The sequence below is a fragment of the Rhamphochromis longiceps genome, linkage group LG7, assembly GCF_057381845.1.
Source record: "Rhamphochromis longiceps isolate RC_006_pf linkage group LG7, R_longiceps_female_GT1.1, whole genome shotgun sequence".
Lineage (NCBI taxonomy): Eukaryota > Metazoa > Chordata > Actinopteri > Cichliformes > Cichlidae > Rhamphochromis > Rhamphochromis longiceps.
Window position 1 is genome coordinate 46808394 of NC_140563.1, and position 9542 is coordinate 46817935.

Here is a 9542-nt window from a genome sequence, read left to right on the forward strand (position 1 = left end):
AAGCCTACCATGTAGCCGACTTATCAAGCCTCAGTTTGAGAGCCACTAATAATGTGGGGGCATTTAATAATATGGAATGCAACTTGATGAAAAAATAAAAATAAAAATAAATAATAATAACAATAAATGCCATGAATGGTAATTTTGTTCTGGTACACATCGTTGAAATTTAGGTTCACAGGCCTGAATATGGTGACCAAAAGGTTGTGTAGGTAGTCTAATTAAATGGATTATAAAACAGTAAAAGATATTTATACTTTACCTTTACTGAACACTCCATGCTTTTGGCAAAAGACTAGATATAGGAAAAAGGAAGCAGCAAATTAAACCTGAGGCCTTCAAGGTCAACTTAACAATTTATTGGTTGAAAATTGACAAACAGCTGTACAATCTAGAAAATATTATTTTAAAAAAATGTGGTGTTTATTGTCAACATAATGAAATAGTCACAGATTAAAAATAGGTCACATTTGACCTTTGACCACTCATTCAAGGTCAGTAGATTGACCTGAAGGTGAAAGTGATAATAATGCAATAATGCTATATAGAGTTACTAAAAATGATGTTTCTTTCTGCCACTGTTTGCACTGACAAAATATCGGCATGGTGAGAATGATGTAAGGGGATTCTAAATACCATGCTACTTTGGACCTGTGACCTGTTTTTCAAAGTCAAACTTTGCTAAAATGTCTTTTATCTTTAAAACTCTACTTAAAATTATTTTGCCTTTGTTTGTATTGGCAACATTTACTTAGAAAACTGAGATGTTATTTAGTCCATTTGCATTTTGGAAATGAGAGTAAATATAATTTGTAACTTCAACTCCTGCTGATGATCAGGAAAACCAACACCGGTTTTATTGACGATGAGATCAAAATCAAGAAGTATTCAGAAGGGTTAAGTAAAGACACAGAAACGGTCCTGGGGCACCCACTGAGGGCATCTGGTGGACAGGTAGAAGAGTTTCAAAAGGGGAATCATAAAGACGGACAGACAAGCTAGGGAGATCCAGGAGAGGCTTCTGTGACACGTGGAGGTATTCGGTTATTTGCGTGGGTTATTGCAGTCCAGTCTGTCATTCTATAGCCTGGAGACAGGCCCTGGCTTTCAAGAGCGGCATCATCAAACCCTCTGCCAGATGTCTGCAAGGTGTCAGAAGCGAGGAGCGAAAAGGAGACCGGGCCTTTCCTTTCTGACAAAATGATGCAAGTGTTTGTGAAAGGAGAGGGGAGCACAGTTCTGCTGCTGTTGCTCTCTCTCTCTCTCTCTCTCTCTCTCTCTCTCTCTCTCTCTCTCTCTCTCTCTCTCTCTCTCTCACACACACACACACACATACACACACACACACACATATACACACACACACACATATACACACACACACACACACACACACACACACACACACACACACACACACACACACAAATATACACACACCAACACACATCCAACAACAGTGGCCTAGAATAGTGAAAGCATTATATTGTGCATTGATGAACCCCCTGCACGCACAAACACACAAACACCCACACCCACACACAATTCCTCTACCCCACCCCTTCTTGAGGCACTTTAGACAATGAAGACAACAGTCTGTAAGCAACAACCTTGGCCTGAAAAGACTAGCAGTCCATGTGTGTGTGTGGTTTCATGGTGCGTGTGAAAAGCCTTAAATGTGAGTTTTAAGGCTGACTCAATGAAACAAGGGGAGGAAAAAAAAAATATCCATCAATATTTTCTGTCCTCTGTCATCGTCTCAATTTTTGTATCATTTCAAGTCTTGCTTTTGCATGATTGTGTGCACCTATTGATTGACAACTGGCTCCAGATCCACTCAAGCCTCTTAAAATACCAGGCCGAGGCTTCAGGTTTCTGGCCCCGGCCTCGGGCCCCACTATTGTCTGCGTCTGGAAGGCTGGCTCCAATAGAGCCCAGCCCAGTCATTCCCATTCAGACTGCCTGCTTTGTGTACCTCTACCTCAGCTGCTTCTCTGCTACCCACAGGGCCCTGGCTAGGTGGGGCTGACAGGGTGTCAACACTGACAAGAACATGGCAGTTAGGAAGAGAGACAGGTAGACAGCACACAGGCCCAGGCGCCTATCGTGGCAGCTATTCTCAAGAGTCTTTCCTTTCTTATGCTTCTCACTCATCTTTTGTCCACCGTGGTGTTGGCCTTCTGTTCAGCTTGTTACAGCCTCACAACTTCCACAGCCAGGTTGTTTGTAGAGAGCACGATGGCTATCACTCACAGGCAGCAGCTCATGTTACATATATTTGCCACAAGATAAATGGGTATTTGGCAAATGATTCACTAAATTAGATCCACTACAGCTTTTTTCTTTCTTTCTTTCTTTCTTTCTTTCTTTCTTTCTTTCTTTCTTTCTTTCTTTCTTTCTTTCTTTCTTTCTTTCTTTCTTTCTTTCTTTCTTTCTTTCTTTTTTCTTTCTTTCGTTCTTTCTTTTCTTTTCTTTTCTTTTCTTTTCTTTTTTTTTTTACAATTTGATTTCTGCACAGCTGACAAAAAGGTTTGGAATTGCACCGGTTTTCTTGTGTTTAGTGGTCATGTATCAGTACAATCAGTACACATGTGCTTTTCTTTCACGCAAGCTAAACATGCCATCTCAGCTGTCTGCCCTACCTGACATTTTAATCAGGCTGAGTTGTTGCAGTGCCACATCCTCTTAGCCAACAGTCTCATCCGGAGAAAGCATGTAATGAAATTTGCCCTAAATCATGGACATCAGGCCGGAGGTCCAAAAGGTTAAGAGGAGCACAGGGTCAGGTCCTATATAACGCTCCCTGTGCAGAATTAAAAGGGAAAGGCTTCCTTTGTCCAAACCAACCAGCAGGTCAAGAAGGTCAGGAGGTCAGTGTCAGGAGGAAGGCCCGGCTCCTCCATCTCAACTGCTAAAACCCGCCTTCAAAAAAAAAAAAAAAAGGAGAGGAATATCGAACACACCTCCCCAAAAATTAGTGTTGTTTTTTTATGGCCAGGGTTCAGATGGAGGCACACTGACTAGATTCACCATGCTTTAATCGGGAGAAGAGGAAGTCCATCTCTGCAAATACACACACTTTGGAGGTCAGAGGACAGAACCAGCACCTGTGACATTATCGTCAGTGTCTGTATGTGTTTGTATATTAATGGAGATGACATAGGGACAAGAGGTTTCAAGGAGCAAATTGGATTCATGTCAGACCTTCTGCTTATTGATAAAGATGACAGATGCTCGCATAAGCACGGCGGGCCAGATTCAGACGTTAACACAGTTAACTGCTATTTGCTCACAGTGCTATTATTCTAAATGGCATTATGGTGGGATGTGTGGCTGCGAGACATGATGGTGTGCTGCTGATGGGCTCTGTTTGCATTTGCGTGCATGTTTTAATCTTTGAACTAGGAGCTGCTGGTCTCAGTATTGAATGGGCATACAGGCCAAATGGAAACAGTGGCAGCTGATTGAGACAAATGACATAGAGGCCTGACATTTCAACCGGGAGAGGGAAAGAGCGCAAAAGATGGACACTCTCTGTGTAATGATATCCAGCTGGCTAAGAGCCACATCAGTATTTGTTGCTTCCGTGGACCTACTGAATCATACTTTCTACACAGCTAATACAGCATTTTAGGGGGGAAAAATTGAATTAGTATGAAAATGTTAAATATTAACTCGCAAGTTCACTTATCTCAGGTCAGGATAAACAACAGCATTATCAGTTAAAATTGTTTGCTTCTGGTCTTGTATCTTCGGGGCAGATCAAGAGACGTCTGCTGTGTATACGTGAAGTGACCCTCATTCTTCTCGTAGAATCCCAAGTGCTCTCTCTCTCTGTGTCTCAGCCTTTGTCTCGGTCTTTACTTCGCTCTCTCTTATCTCACTCTCTGCGCTTGTTGACCCTACCTGAGTTGGTTAGTCATCCTCTCCAGGCGTCACTAAGGCAATTTCAAGGATTGCCATAAATCAGGCTAGAGGCTCGGCTATCAGTGAGTGACACATCAACATCTATTCAGCATTCTACATCTAACTTTAATGGGGAGCTATAAACATTTATGAGTATACCATTTGTGTGCAACTCTTTGCTCAAGAATCTCCCTAGAACTCTATCAGCGTCTCCTTATCGCGCACACGGTACTGCAGATAGAGTGAACGGAGACAAAATAGAGAGTTTCGTTGAACTGAATTCTTGGACTCGTATCACCTGTTGATAAAGACTGTCCTGTCTTTCCAGTAAGCATTGATTTAGTCTTACCTGGTTGATATGAATTGTCATGGGTCAAAGGTGGTGATAAGAAAACAGAAATGTGTGAAAACACATGATATCTTTGTTACTGAGTAAGAAAGTATAAAGTTGTCAAAGATGCGTGTCAAGAGATCTGTTTTTACAATGCTCCCACTTTGTAAACACTTTAATCAGATAAGGTAACACCATTGTGGCAATTAACCAGAACTGACAAAGGCACTTTTATATTTCAGACTCCAATAAATAAATACAGAAGTAAAGATAGAGTTTATATGCGGTATTAAAGCCGTTAAGAAGTTTCAATGTCAGTTTTCGCACACTAGCGTGTCATTTCCTCTCAAGGGTTAGCTAAATCAGGTCTGGAGTTTGTGAAAACCATTAGGATAAAACAAGTCCGGTAAGACAAGACCTTTGCTGTTTTTACACAACACTGACCAGCCACTGATGCTCACAGAGTACAAACAGCAGTTAATTTATCTTGTTGTCTTTATTGTATTTTATGTTTATAGTGCTATTGTTAGTCTCTGTTGTACAGTCATATATTTCCCTTACACACAGAGGGGTCTACTGTCTCATAGTGCAGTGTACCATATACAGTAGCATAGGTACAGTTACAGTGATTAATAGCAATTTAGCCATAAAGCATATCATAGATCATAATTGAAAACCTTCATGTTTTTTTAAGTGTAAAAAAAGTGCCAGTGCAGCTCTTCTCGGTACGGTGGTGAACTTTCTTCGCTGCTATCGATTAAAAGGTGGTGGAAGTGAAGGGGGTGGGGCAGGTGAGGCCGCATGGGTTTAATTAGAGCGTCAACACCACTGTGCTGCACAGGCCAGCTGATAAGGAGAGTAGACAGATGACAGGAGGTTTGCGAGGCCGGTCGGAGTCAGTCTTATCTTGGGGTGGAGAAAGACTGCAGCTGCCCTGGCTTCCTCACGCAATAGAGGGAGGGGTGGAGGAGGAAGATGTGGGAGAGTGGGAGAGGTTGCGAGCTCCCATTCGAGTACCTGTGAGTCATTGATATCTTCTTGTCGTGCTTTTCGGTGGCATGTGCCAAACTGGTTTAATCAGTTACCGACGAGATCTCAGTGCCACCTTGTGCTCCTATTTGCTGGCTGAGGATTAATTTGAACCCAGTCAGTTGTCAAAAGAAACCTTGAATTTTAGGTAAAAAGGCATTAAGGATGAGCTCCACTACTTTGCAAGGTTATCTGCTGTTGAAGCTGTGCTAAATCGATGATCTGGCTACTCTCTTAACAAAGATTCTATTGAATAAAACTGTATTTACAGTCCTTGTGCTATCCACTCTATGTCATCGTAATTACAGGATGGTTTTCATCCTAATCTCAGAAAGGCGGAAGGGTTAAGTGAAAAGAAAAAGGTGAGACAGATGTTCAATCTGTTTTTTATCTATTCTGGAAGAAGGGAATCGGATGAAGTGTGAGTAAATGGATGGCCATCTATTTCTGTTTGTGTATGCTAACATTTATGGGGATATTAAGTCGGTGAGTGAGATATCCATAAAAGGGGGGGGTGTCTATATAGCAACGCTGCTGCGACTAAGCGTGTGTGTGAGTTACTCTGTGTGTGTGTGTATGTGTGACGCTCTGGCTCCTTGCTGTCTGCGCCTTGCTCCCCGCCGCTCATTGCACACCACATTATTTTTAACCCACTGCCTCCGAGAGGAAGCAGGAGACGCTTGGGCCTCTGAAGTCCAGCACAATGAGGAGCAAGCTCACACACACACACACATGCACACAGTCACCAAGCTGCACACGTGTGCTGAAACACCTAGACACACACACCACGCTTTTAGGCTGTCGTCATCTGTCGACAGATACTGCTTGAGACGGACACGTACCTGCACGCACACTTGCAGGGAGGGAGAAATTACCGTGCGTGTTTTCCTTCAACACCAGACATCCATCCTCCACCTTCTCCCAGACAGACAGGACAATACAGTCCCACACAGGGACAGCCTGCCTTACCTTGCACCCCACCCATCTCCACTGTGGCGAAGGTTGTCCCTGGTGACCCAAATCCTGCAGGTCACCATGGGTCACCGGGCTGTAAATGAACTGATACTAATTACAGTAAACAGCACCACATTAGAGAGTGTGTGTGCGTCTGAATGTGTGTTTGCACATGCATGCAAGTGGCGAAACTGGACAGGCTTAATTCACGGAAAAGGGAGGTCCACACACCAGCCGCAAGCAGCAATCAAGGGCCTTTAATTGTTCGCGTCGATCGTCATGGGTGGGGGGCGGCGCAGAGGTTTTGAAGCCAAGGCCTCTCGTCTATTTTCTCACTTCCTCTTCTAAACATTTAATCACCACTGCAGTGATTTGTGTTTGGATTTCAGCGCTTTAGCCTCAGGTATCAGCACCTTGAATACATGAAACAGATCTTCAGCTGTGTATTCGTTTCTGTGTGTCATCACCTAAATCTTTTCGATGAAAGCAGTGAGCCACCTGTTGATTTGGCCTGCACTATTTTCAAGTATAGTCTCACAAGACTCCAAGCTGTCTAACTGAGTCTTCTCTATGCAGTTTACCCTATCAAACGCTCCCATGATGCCTCACCGCGAAAGAGACTGGCTGACCGGCTGAGTGGTGCCTTGTAAGTATTTAACTCGTGCAGTACACACACACCGATGTGTACACGCACACATCAACACAGTCACTCAGTCAAGGCAGAAAATCAGATTGACTCAACCTCTAAAGGCAGTGCCACTGAAATCAGATTACAGATGAAGGAACCCACAATTTCCAGAGCACCGCATCCACCACAAATGCTTTGGCCTTGAAAACATACACCTCTTCCTCCCTCTGTTTCTTACCTATCTGACATACGCACATTAATCCACGTTCGCACACATGCACATTCGCTCGAAGGGAAAAGTGATCAACAGGGAAAGTGATGGCTGGGGGAAAATTGAAGGTAATTAAGTCCAGCCCTCCTTGTCTGAATCAATGAGATGAGGGGTCACAGACCCTTCTCACGTTGCACTCTTGTTATGCCTTTTTTCAGCTGCCTCTCTTTCTGTACCTTTTTATTTCTCTATAGACACTCACATACCTCATATACAGTGGCGTAAGAAGTGTTTGCCCCCTTCCTGATTTCATATTTTTTTATGTTTCAGATCATCAAACAAATTTAAATACTAGACAAGGATATCATGAGTAAACACAAAATGCAGTTTCTAAATAAAGATGTTTTTTAATACTAAGGGGGGGGGGGGGGGGGGGGGGGGAATCTAAGCATACAAGGCCCTGTGTGAAAAAGATTTCCCCTTCCCCTACCCTGTTATAACATAAAATAACTGTAGTATATCAAATCTTTGGAAAGAGTTCACTTTCTGTAGTTACACCAGGCCTGATTACTGTCACACCTGTTCTCGAATTTAAATCACCTAAATGGAGCAGATCAAAAGATCATCAAAAGCCAGACATCATGCCATGATTCAAGGAAATTCAGAAATAATTAAGAAACGAAGTAATTGATATCTCTCAGTCTGAAAAAGGTTATGAAGCCATTTCTAAAGCTGTGGGATTCCAGTGTACCACAGTGAGAGCCAAATGGCAAAAACACAGAACAGTGGTGAACCTTCCCAGGACTAGCAAAAATGACCCCAAGAGTGCAACAACGACTCGTCCAAGAGGTCACAAAAGACCCCAGAACAACAGTGTCCCAGTCAAAGTCCTGAACTGAATCTGATTGAGATGCTGTGGCATGACCTTAAAAAGGCAGTTCATGCTCAAAAACCCTCCAATGTGACTGAATTACAACAACTGTAACATTGCGTGGGCCAAAATTCCTCTACAGCAGTGTAAAAGACTCATTGCCAGTTACTGCAAATGCTTGATTGCAGGTGTTGCTGCTACGGGTAGCCCAACCAGTTATTAGGTTTAAGGGGCAATCACCTTTTCACACAGGGCCATGGAGGTTTGGATTTTTTCCCCCCTTAATAATAAAAATCTTCAAATAGAATTTTGTATTTGTCTAATATTTTAATTTGTTTGCTGATCTGAAACATTTTAGAGTGATAAACATATAAATAATTAGGAAATCAGGAAGGGCATAAACAATTATACCATAAAAACTATATGTTATTACATTTCTATTTGACTTCTTTATTTTTTTTACCCAATTTTTTTAAAAGTGAGTTTTATTATTTGTTAACTCTCACTTTATGGGCTTTATTGGAACAGCCTTCACTTCTCTCCATGAGGACTGATGTTGACATCCTGCTTCACAGCCTGTCCAGCCGCCACAGTGTATAGCCAAACGCCCTGAAAGTGTCTGCCACATTGTTCTCCTACTTGAAAGTCAGCAAAGCTTTGTCAGCGTCCTCTCTCCTGTAGTCCTTTATCGTATTCACACGCTGTGCTGTATTTTTAGCCTCACCAAGTTCGTTCACATTGTTCCGGCAATTCTTGAGCAATCTTTCAGACCTCCCCACCTCCTCCATTGTATTTTTAGACAAAGGTGAAAAATGGCAGACCTGACGGGGAATAATGAAGGACCTTCTCCTGAATGAGGGTTGGGTCTGGCTTGAGACCAGACAAACTTTGTAAGGAGACAGTGTTAAGATAAATCCAGTGAAAAAATGACTTGAATAAAATCCACTGTGGATTATTTTTATTTTATTATAGAGTAAAGTTTTTGTTTTTTTTGTTTTTTTTAATCTGTATTTGTCAGTTAAAGGATAAAAAAGTGGACTTATTGTCCACTTTTTTATTAAAACACATTTAAAGAACAATATTGTAATTGTTACTGCTATTTGATACAAAACATGAAACAACAGTTTGCTGATTATGTGCTGTAAAATTATGATCTGTGTAACAACATATAATGATAAAATGATATGGAAATATGGCAGTTTTGTTGATAATGTCACTTAAAATGTTACTTAAATCCCCAAATTTATTGTTGCACAAAATAAAACAATTTTGCTAAGTGCTTATTACATAAAAATGAAACTTTGTTGCTAGCTACTGTACTTGTGTGACCATATTTTGAGGCCATTAGTTTGCAAAGTGTTGACAACCTGGCTAATGGTGTGGAAAAAAAACACAGATTAATCCATCCATATATTTTCTTATCCAATTCAGGGTCACGGCAGAGGAAGGCTACACCCTGAATGGGTTGCTAGTTCATCACAGGGCCTATTCAGTGCAGGAAATAAATAGGTTTCTCAGAACCACTTAGGACTATACTCGTCACTTCCAGTAAGCTTATCTCACTAGCTCAAATACCATAAACTTTCACATCTTCTTCAAGTTTATTTGTACA

General features: G+C 41.8%; 1 long non-coding RNA gene across 2 annotated transcripts; it reads left to right on the top strand.

Annotated features, from left to right (window-relative positions):
* The first annotated feature begins 2993 nt into the window (after positions 1-2993).
* Positions 2994-9176, top strand: LOC146666108 (uncharacterized). Of its 2 annotated transcripts, none has more exons than XR_014912428.1 (3): positions 2994-3086; positions 6797-6866; positions 8459-9176. It is a non-coding gene; the product is annotated as an uncharacterized LOC146666108 (long non-coding RNA). The 2 variants fall into 2 exon arrangements; XR_014912427.1 differs by lacking the exon at positions 2994-3086 and adding an exon at positions 5117-5256.
* The last annotated feature ends 366 nt before the right edge of the window (positions 9177-9542 follow it).